Raw genomic sequence first — 15,189 nt, 5'->3', positions numbered from 1 at the left:
GACACGTTTATTTTGCATCGGTGGTCCCCCACACCCTTCCCTATAAGGATATCAATATAAAGTGGCACAAACACTTACCTGAGCCTTTCTTCTCTCTGAGGGGACTGCTGGCCAAGAAGACATCGTCCCAGGAAAGCTTTGTGAAAGACCCTGAAAGAAGAAGAAGAGATATTAGGAGAAGGACAACTTCACCTTGAACTTTTATCATTTTGTTTGTCTGTGCCCATATATATATATATATGTCTGACTAAACAAGACATATCATTCCAGCATAGACTGTGAATGAATGAATGAATGAAAATAAATTTGTACCGCGCAAAACTCAACCCGATGGGCATCAAGGCGCCTAACATAATATGATGAATCACCATGCTGTGCTTAAGCATACGCTTTCCCAAAGAGCCAGGTCTTAAGAGCTTTCTTAAAGAGGGGCAAAGATGATAGATCCTTGAGCTCGAAAGGGAGAGCATTCCATAGCCGAGGGGCCACTGATGCAAAGGCTCTACCTCCCCATCTTGACTTTTTAATGAGGGGGATGACAAGGAGGTTCTGTTGGGAAGATCTAAGGCATCTGCTGGGAGCGTAATTAGAGAGCAGAGATCCCAGTCCGTCAGCCGCTCCTGCTACAAGAGTCTTATAGACTAGGCAAATGATTTTGAAAGAGATGCGTTGCTCAATGGGTAGCCAATGGAGATTCTTCCTGGCTAAAGTGGCGGAGGCAGAGCACGGAAGATCCAGAACAAATTTCGCTGCTGAATTTTGTATTACTTGCAGGCGATGTAGCAATCCCTTGTTAGTCTCTGTGTATAGTGCATTGCAGTAGTCTAAGCGAGAACCGACTAATGCTATGACAGTTTGTTTTCTTGCCTGTGGGGATAAGTAGTGAGCTATTCTACGAAGGATTTTTAGAACTCCCCAACAGGTAGCTACCGTTCTGTGGATCTGTAAATTCATGGCCAGCTCGGTGTCAAAGATGACCCCTAGGTTTTTTGCCGACTGTGAAGGAGTGGGACAAGTTCCTAGTGATGGCGGCCACCATTCACTCGACCAGGCGTCCCTGTCCTTTCCGAAAATCAGCACCTCGGTCTTATCGCCATTCAACTTCAAGGAGTTGAGAGTCATCCAGTCGGCCACCGACTGCATGCAGCTCCTGAAGCTGAGCGCTGTGATGCTGACAGACCGTGACAGGGACACCATGATCTGAGTGTCGTCTGCATACGACACTACCTCCATTCCCTGAGATCTCACTAGTCTAGCAAGTGGGGCTACATATATGTTAAATAGGGACGGACTTAAAGCGGACCCTTGTGGCACCCCACATTGCAGAGACTTTACAGGGGAGAGGTATTTGCCCATTTTGACCCTCTGCTCCCTGAGCTCTAAAAAGGAGGATAGAAGGTTCAGGGCAGGCCCCTCCACCCCCAGCTCCCTCAGTCAAGACGTTAGGACTGAGGGAGAAAGGGTGTCGAATGCAGCGGTCAGATCCAACAGAACCAGCACCGTGGTCTGTCCTTTATCTACATTCATTCTGATGTTATTTGTCACAACTGTGAGTGCAGACTCTGTGCTGTGAAGTTTTCTGAAACCATGTTGGGTCTGATCAAGGAACCCAGAGGAGTCAAGGAATGCAGATAAATGATGATTCAGGTGCATCTCAAGCATTTTGGCTGGGGCAGGTAGAAGAGAAATTGGTCTGAAATTTTTTAGAACTGCAGGATCCAGTGATGGTTTCTTGAGTAGCGGCCTGACAATCGCCTTCTTCCAAGCCGCGGGGAAAACCCCATGACGTAGAGAGCTATTCATGACATCCAAAATTTAGGGAAGGAGGCTGTCCCTACATTCCTTCAGGATTTTAAGCGGACATGGATCCAGGGGAGAAGAGGACTTTGTCCTGTTCAGGAGGAGGTTAAGATTTTCCAAAGTGACAGGAGGGAAATTCATAAGGGTCTTGTCAGGATCCTTTGACCATGTTTCTAGAATTGCCAGATCAGTGGCTATATGCGTTCCCAGCTGCTCCTTCTGTGTTTCCAAATGCATGGAAATATCTACGATTTTAGTGTGGAAGAAGCTTGAGATATTATCGCAAAGCTCCTGAGAGCCTATTATGGGATCAGGTACCTGTAGTGAGCAAAGGGAATCTACGATTTTGAAAAGTTCCCTTGATGATGTCAAGGATGTGGTAATGTTGGAGAAGTGGTCTTGTTTGGTTTTAATGACTGAGGCCTTATAGAGCTTTAGGGAACTTTTGTACATTTCTCTGTCTTTCATGTCCCATGTCCTCCTCCACTGTCTTTCCTGTCTTCTACATTCTTGTCTCATAAGCCTAAGCTGCTCCCCAAACCACGGGGCAGAGGGTTTACGTCTCGCGTCATACCTGGGGGTTGCCGGAGCTAAAATGTCCACTGCCCCATGAATGCAGTCGGCTAATTCCGAGGCTGCTTTCTCTGGGTCCGAAGTCATAGAAAAGGTTCTGAGAAACGGGGCCAGGGAATCATTAGAGATATTTTTATAGTTTCGTTTACACACTCTTGAGGAAAACTGTTTCATGGGAAATTGTTCAATGGCGATGGTAAGTACAATAGGTACTGCTGAGTGGTCAGTCCAAACTAGCTGTTCCGGTGGGGCAGTCGTGATCCGGGAGTCAATGGAGAAAATGACATCCAGCGTATGTCCAGCTCTGTGAGTAGGTTCCCTAACCAACTGTGTGAAACCGCAAGCCTCTAGTGGATCTATCAGGGATATAGTGTCTTTAGATGTAACATCATCTAAATGAAAGTTGAGGTCCCCTAATATGGTAAAATGCGTTTTGCCAGCGTAGGGTTCTAGTAGACTAAACAGGTCACTACTGAAATGTGATCTCAGCCCAGGGGGTCTGTATATCAAAATCCCAGAAAATGACGAAGATGGTGATAATGAAATACAAAAATAGAGGGCCTCAAAAGAGTCTGATGGTTTTTACAAGGCATTAGTTGTACATTTAAGATGAGACCGGTAAAGGATAGCTAAGCCGCCACCTCTCCGTTTGACTCTATCTAATCTCTGTAGGGCATAGTTCTCTGGGATGGCTAGGAGGAGATCGTGTCCCGATGTATCTGTAGCCCAAGTCTCCGTGATAAACACCCATGCTGGGTTTCTCGCTGTCACGAAATCGTGAAAGTAGATGTTATTTTTAATGATGGAACGGGCATTGATCAGATAGCCTTTCTCAACGGTGTCCTCATGAAACAAATGGCGGGGGGACTGGGCATTGTTAATAAACTTGGAGATGGTAGAAGGATTAGACCTGCATGTACAACGCAGATATCCTTCCCGGAGAAAATCCGGTGTGTGTCTGTGATGGCAAGAACGCAAGCTGGGTTTCATGGCTAGCAGATCCTGGCTGGTATATGAGAAGGTTACCTTGGAGAACAGCTCTAAGTCCCCCTTACTCAGCCCGCCCTGCAGCCCGTCCTCAGCGCGGACGGGCGCAGACGGGCTTTCCTCTGGCGCTCCTCCGGCGCGACGCTGCGCGCGTGCGCTGCGCGCTCGCATGCTAATCCCCTAAATAGCGTGTAAAAGTCGTTTTTGGGTCTCCGCATGAACTCACAAGCCCACACATTCTTTTTTGTGTTTTTTTCTTCGTGGTTTTTCCTTTTGCTGCCCTTATTGCTGCCCGGCGTGTTGAGAGCGTGCTGGCCTGGATGTGCGTAGAGACCTCCGGCGCCCTTCATTCGCGCAGCCTTCCTCGCTGGTACGGGCCGCCGCGGAGCTGAGGCATGGCCGCAAAGCGGCGGCTCGCGGGCTCCTCCGGGTCGGCAGCGGCAGCGCCAGCATTAGCAGGTTCTTCGACGCGGTGACCACGAAGCGGGCTGGGGAAGAGCCCGGAGCCGCTTCCGAGGGGCTTACTGCATTGACCACTTTGGGCATCTCACCCCCTCGGCCTGTCTGACATTGGCCCTGTGCAGCATGGGATGTCGCCCCTAGAATTAATTTAGAGGAAATTGCAATCACATTCGCAGGAGGATATGGATGTCCAGGAGGCAATGGATTGTTCCTCTACACAGGTGACGGCGGAGACCGCAAGGACCCCGGGGGCTGGTACAAGGCGAGGCGGCAAGAAAGGTAGGAAACACGAGGGCTGCCCCAGGCTCTGGCTCTTTCAGGGCTTAAAAGAACGAAAAACTAGGAGGTCAGCTGGCGGAGGTGCTGGTCTCGGAAGGTTCTTTTAGCAAGGTAACCTCCAGCGAATGCTCAGCATTTCAAAATTACCCGGTTAAAGGCAGGAGCATAAAAGGGGGAAGGAATAAAAATATGTCCTCACACAGCAAGATCAGGGTTACCCCCTCACTGCGGTCCTTTTTTCGGGTACAACTGGAGGTTTTGATTGTCACAAGGCAGGGAGAGGACCTCAGAGGCGGTTCCGATATCTGCTCCACATCTAGTTTACCTATAGATAACATGGAGCCTGCAGGGTCCCCTCCCAGTGAAAGTGATTTATCTACTATAATTGCTGACTATTTGCCTGAGCCCTCACTGGGAGAAGAAGTGGAGTTGGCTGTCCAGAGCCAAGCTGAAGCTGACAGACAAATAAGTGGAGGGGCAGAGCCAGGCCTTGAGTCTCAAGGCCGGACTGGGACCCTAGCAGCCTCGATGGAATCTCTATTTGCTTCATTAACGGAGGATATTAAGAGAGGTTTCGCCGTATCAGCTGCCAACCAAGGAGAGATAAGGAATTCATGTGAGAACCTAGAGAAGAAGGTGGAGCTCCTAAATTCCAGGACTGAGTCCCCAGAGAAATCTGTGGAAGAACATAAAGCTAATCTGGAGACTGCAGACGCTGAGATTCAGGTCCTTAAAAGAGGGGAAACTGCTCTTCGGGATAGAATGGAGATGCTGGAAAACAACTCCCACAGAAATAATCTCCGTATTATGAACATCCCAGAAGGAAAAGAAGGGTCTAATCTCAAGACATATATTGTCTTGTTGTTTAAGGAAGCCCTGTCGCTCGAAGAGTCAGCAGAGTTTGAAGGAAAAGACATACACAGAATCCATAGGGACCCGTTTCGAATTAACCCAAATAGAGCAAAGCCAAGGAAAATTCTTATTCATTTTCTTATCTACTCCGTAAAGAAAAGAATCTTGAAATTGGCTTTAAAGGCAAAAACGTTAAGGAGCAGAGATATTTCCTTTGAAATTCGTTCAGATCTCTCTAGGGTTACCCTTGAAAGGCAGTGGGAACTAGGTAGAAAGATGGACAATTTCAAGAAGATCGGCACAGTAGTAGAACTTAAATTTCCTGTCTTCCTGAAAGTTATGTATAATAAAAAAATGCACAATATTAGATCAGTCCAGGAGGCAGATGAGCTGCTCGATACCATCAGTAAGGAGGTCCCTTAGTCCCCTAGCGGTAGTCTTTCTCTTTTCTTCCTATTGAGTGTAGTGCAGTTTAGTATGTGGCAAATACTTGTTCATATTGTATTATAGCATTAAACAGTAGGGCCACATATTCTTAGATTCTGAATATATTAATTGGGGAAATAGGAATGAAGAACTGTAGTGGGAATACAGGAATGCAGGAAGATACATGGATGGTGTAGGGTACATATTTACTGTCTTTTATAGCACTTATTTAGTTTTTCTTTTCTGGCATGGGCTGAATTTCTGTCAGGTTTAATTTTCCTTAATTTTTTATTATTTTTTATTACACAGACACAAACAGGATGGGGTGTGAAGCTCCGGGATGCAACACCTGGAAAACCCCGGTCCAGATATATGGGGGTAGAGTTCTCCAAGGGGGGGGGGAGAGGGATGGGTGTGGGACAGGGGAGCATAGGGGGATAACATTTTAAAAAACTAATTCGCCTCAGATTTGTTAGACTTAGTCCAGATATCTCCAGTTGGATTGCGAGGAGATGGATGCCGTTTCTGCCTTGGTTCAGTGCAGGCCAGAAGTCATAGATTTAAATACCATGAAAATACTCCATATACTGTCCTGGAATGTTAATGCCTGCGCGTGAGGTCAAGAAGAGCCAGAATGTTGCAGTACTTGAGAGATTCCCCGGCGCAGGTCATAGTCATCCAGGAGACTCATCTTCTCAAGGTAGAGACCAATGAAATTCTCAAAAGTCAGAAATGGGTGGATTCTTTCATCTGCACTAACCAGACGGCCAACATTAGAGGGGTTCTGATTCTCTTTAAAAAGCAAGCCAAGGCCAAGCTTTTACAGCACAGGGAAGACCCAGGTGGCAGGTTGGTGATACTGAAGATTACTTTAATGGGCATCCTTCCTACTTTGGTCGGGTATTATGGCCCGAACCAGGATGACCCTTCTTTTCTTAAACCAATCTTTTCACATCTTCTGAATTTTCCAGAACCAGTGATTTGGGCAGGAGACTATATTATTGTTCTCACCCTAAAATTGATAAATCCCCAAACAGGAGAGCGGCAGTCCCCTCAAGATTTAGGGCGTATCTCCAGACTATGATGTCCCAAACGGGTCTTTGTGACATATGGAGGAAAAGGTCAGGTAAGCAATTGGGAGTATCTTTTAGAAATTTCAAGTATAGACATAAGTCAAGAATAGATTATATCTTGCTTAGTCATAGCCTCAGGGGTAGGGTTAAAGATATAATATACTTGCCATCTCATCTGTCGGACCACTCAGGCATTTTATTAGATCTTGACTAGGCACAGCCCCAGCAGACCAGAGCATGGTCCTTCGATCGACCATTACTCCTTGAAGAGGAAAAGATGGCCTTTCTCTCTCGAGAGAGAGACTGATCTATTCTTGAGAATCAATCTAGGTACAGCAGATATCACCACGGTCTGGGACATTCTCAAAGTTTTTTTGAGGGGTATTATCACCAACAGATCGAGTTATAGGAGCAAAAAGTATAGGTAAGAGACTACAGCCTTGGAGGCAGAAATAAGGGAAGTAGAGGCAAAACTAAATAGTCAGGCTGGACTGGGTATGAAGAAAGATCTAGATAAACATAAAAAATTTAAGGAACAGCTGGAGGGCATACTTCAAACGAGGCTCATGCGCAGATGGGAGGCAAGCAAGATCGCCCATTTCGAGTATGGGGAAGGGGCAGGACAGTTACTTGCTTGGAAAGTTAAAGCAGACCAACTCCGAAACCATTAAAGGAAATATCTGTGGGAGATGGTGCAGTTTCCTTATTCTCCGACAAAGGAATCGGTGAGGCCTTTTTTGAATATTTCCAGGATATATATAAAGAGCTCTGTGTAGAAGATAGGCCTAAAGTAAAGAAATGGTTGGATAGGACTATACTAACATCTATTAGTCCTAAACAACAACAAGACTTAGAGCAAGCCATCACACAAGAGGAAGTGAAAAAAGCTATGGCGGTCTGTAAAAAGGGTAAAGCTGCAGGCCCCGACGGGCTACCAGCCTAATTATATAGATCCTTGGGGGAGGTTATAATCCCGCTATTAACCTAATTATTTAATAAGATACCACTGGAGGGAATAAGCCCGCCCGAATCTTGGAATGACTCCACAGTAGTCCTGATTCTTAAACCCGGCAAAAATCCAGCCAGCTGTGGGTCATATCGACCCATATCGCTTTTGAATGTCGACTATAAAATCTTCGCTTCCATTTTAGCAGCTAGGCTGGGGTTGGTGGCAAATGACATCCTCCACTTGGATCAAAAAGGGTTTGTGAAAGGAAGACAACTAGCAGAGCTCAAATATGATCTGGTTGGTGCAATAAATATTGCTTCCACCTATTCACTCCCGCTTGCAGCCCTAACTCTGGACGCCACCAAGGCTTTCAACAGGGTGAATTGGGTATACCTGTCGGAAGTCATGGAAAGATTCAATTTGGGCGATAAGTTTCGTTGTACCATCCAGTTGCTATATCAAGCACCGTCAGCCAGGTTATTGGTCACTGGAAACCTGACCAAAGCACTTAGGATAACTAGGGGCACCCGACAGGGCTGTCCTCTCTCCCCTCTACTTTTTGATATGTATATAGAGCCTTGCGCTCAAACGCTTAGAGAAGATCCTAGCATTGTGCCTTTTAGACATGGTGAATGGGAGAGGAGGGTGGCCCTGTATGCGGATGACATCCTGATACTTTCGGCAGATTTGGACACAACCTTTCCGGCAGTCATCAGATTGGCAGAGGAATTTGGGCAGGTCTCGGGCTATGAGGAGAATGCCGGAAAGACCGAGATTATGACCTGGAATATTATGGGAACTCAACACCAGGTTAGTCCTAGCATGCGATACTTGGGGGTCAGAATTGTCCAAGATGAAGCTAAAATTGCAGAAGCCAACTCAGCGTGCGTCTCAAGGGAGTGCCAAAAACAGATAAAGTCATGGGCCCACCTCCCTTTAACCATCTTGGGGAGGGTGAATCTGGTCAAAATGGCTATATTACCAAAGATCACCTTTCTCTTTAATACAATCTCCCTACATTTTAACAAACGTACCATCGATAAATTCCAGCAGGAAATAAATTCCTTTATCTGGGTATATAGAACTACCAGAATAGCTTGGAAAAAACTAATGCATAGGGGAGAGAAAGGGGGTCTTGTGCTACCTGACCTACAGTATTATGCTTGGGCGTTTCAACTTTCACATTCCCGGATGCTATTAAAAATGCCTGTAAGTACTGGGGAGGAGGCATGCTTCTGGCCATGTTAAGAGGGGCTGGTTTACCGGAAGAGGGCTTTATGTTTAAATTCGGGGATCAAAAATTGTTTAAGAAGGTCAAACTTAAGGTCCTTAAGGCATTCGCCAGAATATGGGCTAGACTAAAATATTTGGTGGGTCTTAACTATTTCTCAAATCTAGCGCCACTTCAGGATTCACCGGGCTCGCCGGAATGCCTCCAGGACAGATTGGCTGTACCACTCAAAGAAGCAGGGCTAAAAGTATGGGGAGACCTAGTTGGTGAAGAAACATTTATCTCATGGAAAGAACTAAGAGAGAGAGTGGGTCTGTGTCTTTCAAAATTCAAGTACATCCAGTTGCAGAGTTGGGTACAATCCTAGATAAGACAGAACAAATCCATATGTGGGGGCAATAGTCTTGAGCAACAGTTAGTCGAGAGGACAGCGGGCAAGAAAGAGGTTTCCGACTGGTACTGGGCTATAGAGGAGGCTGTGGACGGCGAATTCAAACTTGCAAATGAAATGTGGAGTGAACATATTCCAAGTTCACAGTGTGAACTTCTGTGGCAAAACTCATTTAAAACTCTCTTTAGTATAGTAAAACCTGCCTGGCTGAAGAGAAACCACTTCACTGGGCACAGGGCCTATTTATCTCCTCTCAGGTTATCTAAATGTTTAAATGGGTCCCAAGTAATTTGTAAGAAGTGTTGTCTGGTTGAAGCCTCTGACATACATATGTTCAAAGACTGCCCCGCCATCGCCTTATTCTGGGAAGAAGTACGGAATACGTTGGAAAACATCTTGAGTGCCCCAATCTAAAATGACTTAACCCTGATAATTTTTGGTATTAATAGTCAAATCGCCGGTTTTGCTAGATCTCTCCTATTTTATGCTATGTTGCTGCCCAGGAGGCAAATATGTAAGCATTGGATAGATCCTGCGCCTCCCACCCATTCAGAATGGTTGACATCACTATACGAGTCAGTCAGTCAGTCAGAAAGTCTTTATTCGGTTTAAGTGCAAACCATAAAAGCATACTACAATAAATACAGTTAAAAATACAAAATTCATTATAGAGGATTACTACATCTAAAAAACACATTGACACAAATAGATTTAACAGGGCAACGTGTCCAGTTAAAAACATTAAAAAGGGTACAGTTCATTTCTTCAAGGTGCGAATTACCACAGTTAAAAAATTCGCAATGTTAAAAGTTTCCCATACATCATTTAACAACTGAAGATATAAAAGAGCAGGTCTCACTTGAAAAAAACCTTTGTTTCTTAATATAGGAAATAAAAAGCGTTTCCTAATATCAATAAAGTGCTCACAAAAGAAGAAAAAGTGTGTCATATCCTGAATGGAAAAATTATCACAAGAACAAGGGCCAAGGTCCAGGGCCCTTTTCCAACCTTTCTTATCTCCAAACAGGAGATGTAATTGATTTAATCTAAATCTAGTTAGAAGAAAACGGTGATTTGCATTTGTGACAAATCCTAAATATGGTTCCATGGAGGGTGTTGTTTTGCAGAGCTGGTGGGCCCTAACGGTGCCCTTAACCAGCTCATTCCCTTCCCTGTCCATGGTAGAAATGTACATAAATGTTTCTTTACACCATTTAATGTCACCTTTTACCAGGGTCTCTGGGGATTGAAATAATTCAGGTCTGCCAAGCTCAGTAGCCAGGTTCCGAATATATTTCAGCCAGGGTATACGCAACCCATAGTCCAGCAATGTACAGTCTCTCAAAATTGTATGATTCAAGTGTAGATCCGGGTTAAGCCAGATGCTAATCCATTTCAATAGCGGGGCCAGGGCAATACTATCTTCTAGAAAACCGATTCCAAGTTCCTGGTGGACATTATAGTTAGCAGTTGAGATCGGGACTGAAAGGAGGTTTTTTAAAAACCTATCCTCGACAGTCTGAATGCTTTTGGCATTTTTAATGCCCCAAATCTCAGCTCCATATAAAGCTATAGAGAGACACTTGGCTTTATAAACCTGGATAAGGGCCCTCATTGGTCTGGCACCTAGCTTTCTGGCAAAACCCAGAACACCCACAGTTGCTCTTGAAAAAACAATCTTTTTTGCTGTTATTTGGGTTACCCAAGAATCTTGGTCGTCAAAAATAACGCCCAAATAAGGAAAAGAAGATACCCTGGATAATTGGTGACCCCCGCATTTAAAGGTTTTAGATTTGGCAGATTTGGGGCCGATAACCATGACATGTGATTTAGCAAAATTAACAGATAAATCCAAAGCCTTCATAAAATCAGCAAATGAATCGAGCAGTAGCTGGAGGCCCACTCCCGTTCTTGCGACTAGGGCGGCGTCATCAGCATATAAAAGGGCAGGGATTAAACATTTCCCTGCACGGGGGATATCGTTACAAGAGGCGATTAGGGTATTGTCTAGTTCGTTTATGTACAGTGTAAAAAGAAGAGGTGCCAAAATGCACCCCTGTCTAACCCCATTTGATATGGGTATATCTTTTGTACAGTTACCCCTTTGGTCATAACGAACTGTTGCTGATAACTCTCTATGTAGATCCGCTAAGAAGTAGACGATGTCTTTGTCTACTCCAAGGGATAGGAGCAGGGACCACAATTTTGACCTATTTACACGGTCGAAGGCCGATGACAAATCCATGAAGGCAACCAACAAGGTTCCCTTCTTGGCCACCGTGTACTTGCCAATTAATAGTTGTAGATTTAGACATTGGTCTATGGTACCCATCCCTTTTCTCAATCCGTACTGGACCTTAGAGAGTTTTCCCGATTCCTCTAGCCAACCATTCAGTTGGGCAAGGACCACCCTCCCCAGTACTTTCACGGAAGAATCTATAAGGGAGATTGGACGGTAGCAGCTCGGGTCGCCTCTATCACCCTTTTTAAAAATGGGAATGATGACAGATTTCGCCCACGTCGACGGTAGGCCCAGTTGACATGCGTTTGTAAAAACATTAAATAAGATTTTGGACCAGATTTTAATATCTGATTTAAAAAGATCTGCCGGGACTCCGTCAGGTCCCGGCGCCTTATTGCTTGTCATTTGCATGATGGCATTTGTGACCTCTAGTTCTGTGAAAGACAGGGTATAACTCTCCAGGTTAAGTGAGGACGCCACCCTCGGGCCATCTCCATCATACACCTGTTTAAAATGGGTAAACCACTTATCTTCTTGAATACCGCAATCAAGCTCATTATTACTTTTGCCATTAAAAAAAGGCTTGTTTACGATAGACCAAAATTTAGCACTATTTTTGATAACGTCAACGGACAGGAGTTCATTCCATGCTTCATCCCTAATTTCATTTTTACGCTTATTCTGAGCCATTTTATAGGCCTTCCTACATATAGCAATATCTGCTCTATCTGTTGGGACCGCTTTCAGAGCTCTCATTAACTTCCGTTGGGCTGATGATCAGCTGTGATCGAACCATTTCTCCCCATTAGTGGGTTTAGCCTTACATACTTTTTTAAGATCACTATTTACTTGACTGCAAATTTTATCTTTAGCTGTCAGGACTGCTTCACCAAGGATCCCATCTTGCAGACACAAGTGAATTTCATCCCCAACCATTCCCCACAAGTTCTCATTAAAATCCTTTGGGACCACCTGACACCATTTCAGGTGGCGTGTTTGGTCAGTTGGCCTTATGTCCAGAGTTCTGACAGTGGGATTATCAGATTCTCTTTTCTTAAGATCATCAGTCAGGATTAACTGGACGGGATTGTGATCGCTATAGATAGACCAATTTACCTTATATTGACTTACATTATCTGCTAAATTAGAGCTAACAAAAATGTAGTCAATGGTGGAACCTAAGCCATTTCCTTTGTAGGTTGTATACGAGTCATCCAAGATGGACCTGTCCAGAGCTTGCAATAGGAAAAAGATCGCATATTGGGACTTGCTGCTTCAATGGAAATAAGCCAAGAATGAAAGTGTGCAATCCATCTATGTACCCTCGCTTTACTTATACTCTTATGATGGGCGGGTCCTATGATTATGCCTCCTGGTTACTCCTTGGATCATGTCGGGCTTCCCTGTGCCAACGAAGGTGTCCATCAGGTTCTTGCAGACCTTGCTGGAGTGAAACCTCTCCCCTCTTCGTGGGGAAGTAACATTGAGGTCTGACAATGTACCTTTACTGACTGAAGGCACTGAGAGATTCCATCATAAAGCCTACGTCTCCCCGGATCGTTGAGTAAAGGTACGGACAGACGGTATGTTCAATGTGGTTGGAGGCGAATGAGGACAAAAAAAAAAAAAAGGTTTTATTCTTAAAGTATATGACCTGAACACGTGATATCGTTTTGAATCATTTAATTAATATGAATTTTTTTTTTACCTTGAAATTGGTCTTGGATGCTTTTTATTTGCTTTTAAAAATCTTTGTATTTGAAAATGTATGGACAAATTTGTCTGACAAAATGTATATTTGGAAGGTAGGCAGGTTGGTGTTTAGGTTAGGTCCGTCTTCGCCAAGGTTGTACCTTTTCCTACGGTTGCATCTTTCTTTCATTTCAAAAGAAGTGCTTTCGGATCTATCCTCCCCTGAAGAGCTTGTACAGCGTTCTTTAGAAGAGCAGTTTTGATTTATTTGGAAAAAGAGGATTCTTTTTGAAGTGTTGATAATGTTTGTGTTAATTTTAGCCCAGCAAGGAAAGCTTTCAAACCCTCTACATCTACTCCCAGACACTGGGTGAGATTGTGCATTTCTTGGCCTTAAAAGATCCAGAAGATTGCTTGTCCTGTTGGGGTGCAGGGTCTTCTCAGGGCATGTCAGCTTTCTATGTGGAAGCAGAGAGAGATTCGCTGGTAGAGATTTGTAGGACCATGACATGAGCAATCCTTCCACTTCAGCAGGCGTTATCCTCTTCAGCTGGAAGGTACTGGTGCTGTTGAGTTTGGATCGATATTTCTTTCTGCTCTGAAATCATTGCATGTCTATCTATAGTTGTTGCTGGTTGTTAGCAGTGTCTGCATCAGCCAAGTTAAGGGTTTGCTCTGATATCCTCCATAGCACAAAGGCGGGAACAAGGAATGGGAAGATGAGGTGTGTTTACATTTGTCCGTATTGTTTTATGTGTAACTGTGCTATAACCTATTGTTGTGGGTTGGTGCATCTTCCTTATTACTGTTCTGTCCCTTGCTGCTCAGCCATGAATGATGTCACTTGGAATGTTGAGTGTGTGGGACTGGAGGAGATGGCACAGTTGGAAGAGATGGGCTGAGCAGCAGGGAGGCTGCTCCTGGTGGGGCTTTATATGGGCATTACATGGACTTTGTAACTTAACAAATAAACCTACAACTTGTTTTATGTGACCTGTCTACGAGACAATCCTCATTTTAACACTGGCGACGATTTGGGCGAACCTACTGCTATTTCAATGGATTATGGATTATGAAGTTTAAAGGATTTTCAAGAAAAAGGAACTTAAAGAGAAATTACAAGAGAAATTGAGGAAGCTGACACTCAAGGGCCCCACCAGTGACCACTCCATCGGTCGCCCTAATATGTAAGTGCCAGTTCTTTATGAATTTTCCTTCTCTGTACAAGAATCTCTAGTTCAATTCAAGTGAAAGAGAACCTACATGTTGAGGGAGGATGGCTGTGAATGCCCTTTCATGTTCTACTGCCTTGGAGGTGTTACTCTTGTCCAGCTTTTTTTCTACTGTTGTGGGACAAGCTACTAATTTGGTGTGGGCTGTTGGGCGCATATCTCCTGAGTGAAGACTGCGTCTGATTTGAGCAGAATCTGCTTTCGATTTCGGAAGCGCATGTCTCCAAGCCGATAAGGAGCTGTGTGGAGTGTCAAGCAGCCCGTCAAGGAGCAGCACTTCTGAGAGGATTTATCACTAGACGACGTGGAGCAACGCAAGTAATCAGGCACTGATTACCTCTCAACTGGCTGGTGAGGAGCAGTTGTGGGGTGTTGGGCTGTGAATTGTGCCTACTGCAACAGAGACGCGCTGTAAGGAGAAGGAACTGCGCAAGTGAGGTGTGCGAGGGCTTTGGCAGACGTCTAGCGACGAAGTGTAACCTCAGACTGTGCTCTTTTGGCAATTGAGGTCATTGTAGCAAGCAGAGTGTGACCTACGATATTGAAGGTAAAATCAGCTGTGCTAATCTAGGGAATTGAGGTTATTTAGGCAGCTGCCATCCACTAGGATTCACTGTGCAAGGGTGGCGGTGTTTGTTCAGTAACATTGAGTACTTTCTTGCCGTTTTTGCCTATAGCACTTTCGGTTGTACTATGGCAGTTGAAACGTTATCACTCTTTCAAACATGCCACGAGCCGTCCACAGCACTCAGCGCGTGCCGTCTTACTTGCGTTCTGCTGTTCAGCCATTACTCCGTGGGATCCTCAGTGACGTGTGGCTCATGGCTCTTATTGACGTTCTTGAGCACGGTGATGTCGGGAGCCATCCGGCGCGGCGTCACCGGTGCGTGCCGCCATTTTGGGATTGGCATTTCCTGTTTCGCCACCCACACATCGTTTTCCAGTGCCAGTTATGGACATTTTGTCGTGTGGAGACGGCAAATGCAGGTACTCTTTTGGT

The 15,189-nt window shown here is 44.9% G+C and overlaps 1 protein-coding gene across 1 annotated transcript in view; it reads left to right on the top strand.

The window, feature by feature from the left end:
• LOC146796999 (uncharacterized) overlaps positions 1-15,189 on the top strand; it is a 233,198-nt gene that overhangs the window by 160,559 nt on the left and 57,450 nt on the right. The window lies entirely within an intron of this gene.

This window comes from Triturus cristatus, chromosome 10 (genome assembly GCF_964204655.1).
Source record: "Triturus cristatus chromosome 10, aTriCri1.1, whole genome shotgun sequence".
Lineage (NCBI taxonomy): Eukaryota > Metazoa > Chordata > Amphibia > Caudata > Salamandridae > Triturus > Triturus cristatus.
Note: the sequence above shows the minus strand (reverse complement) of the source record. Positions and strands in the feature narration are given on the sequence as shown.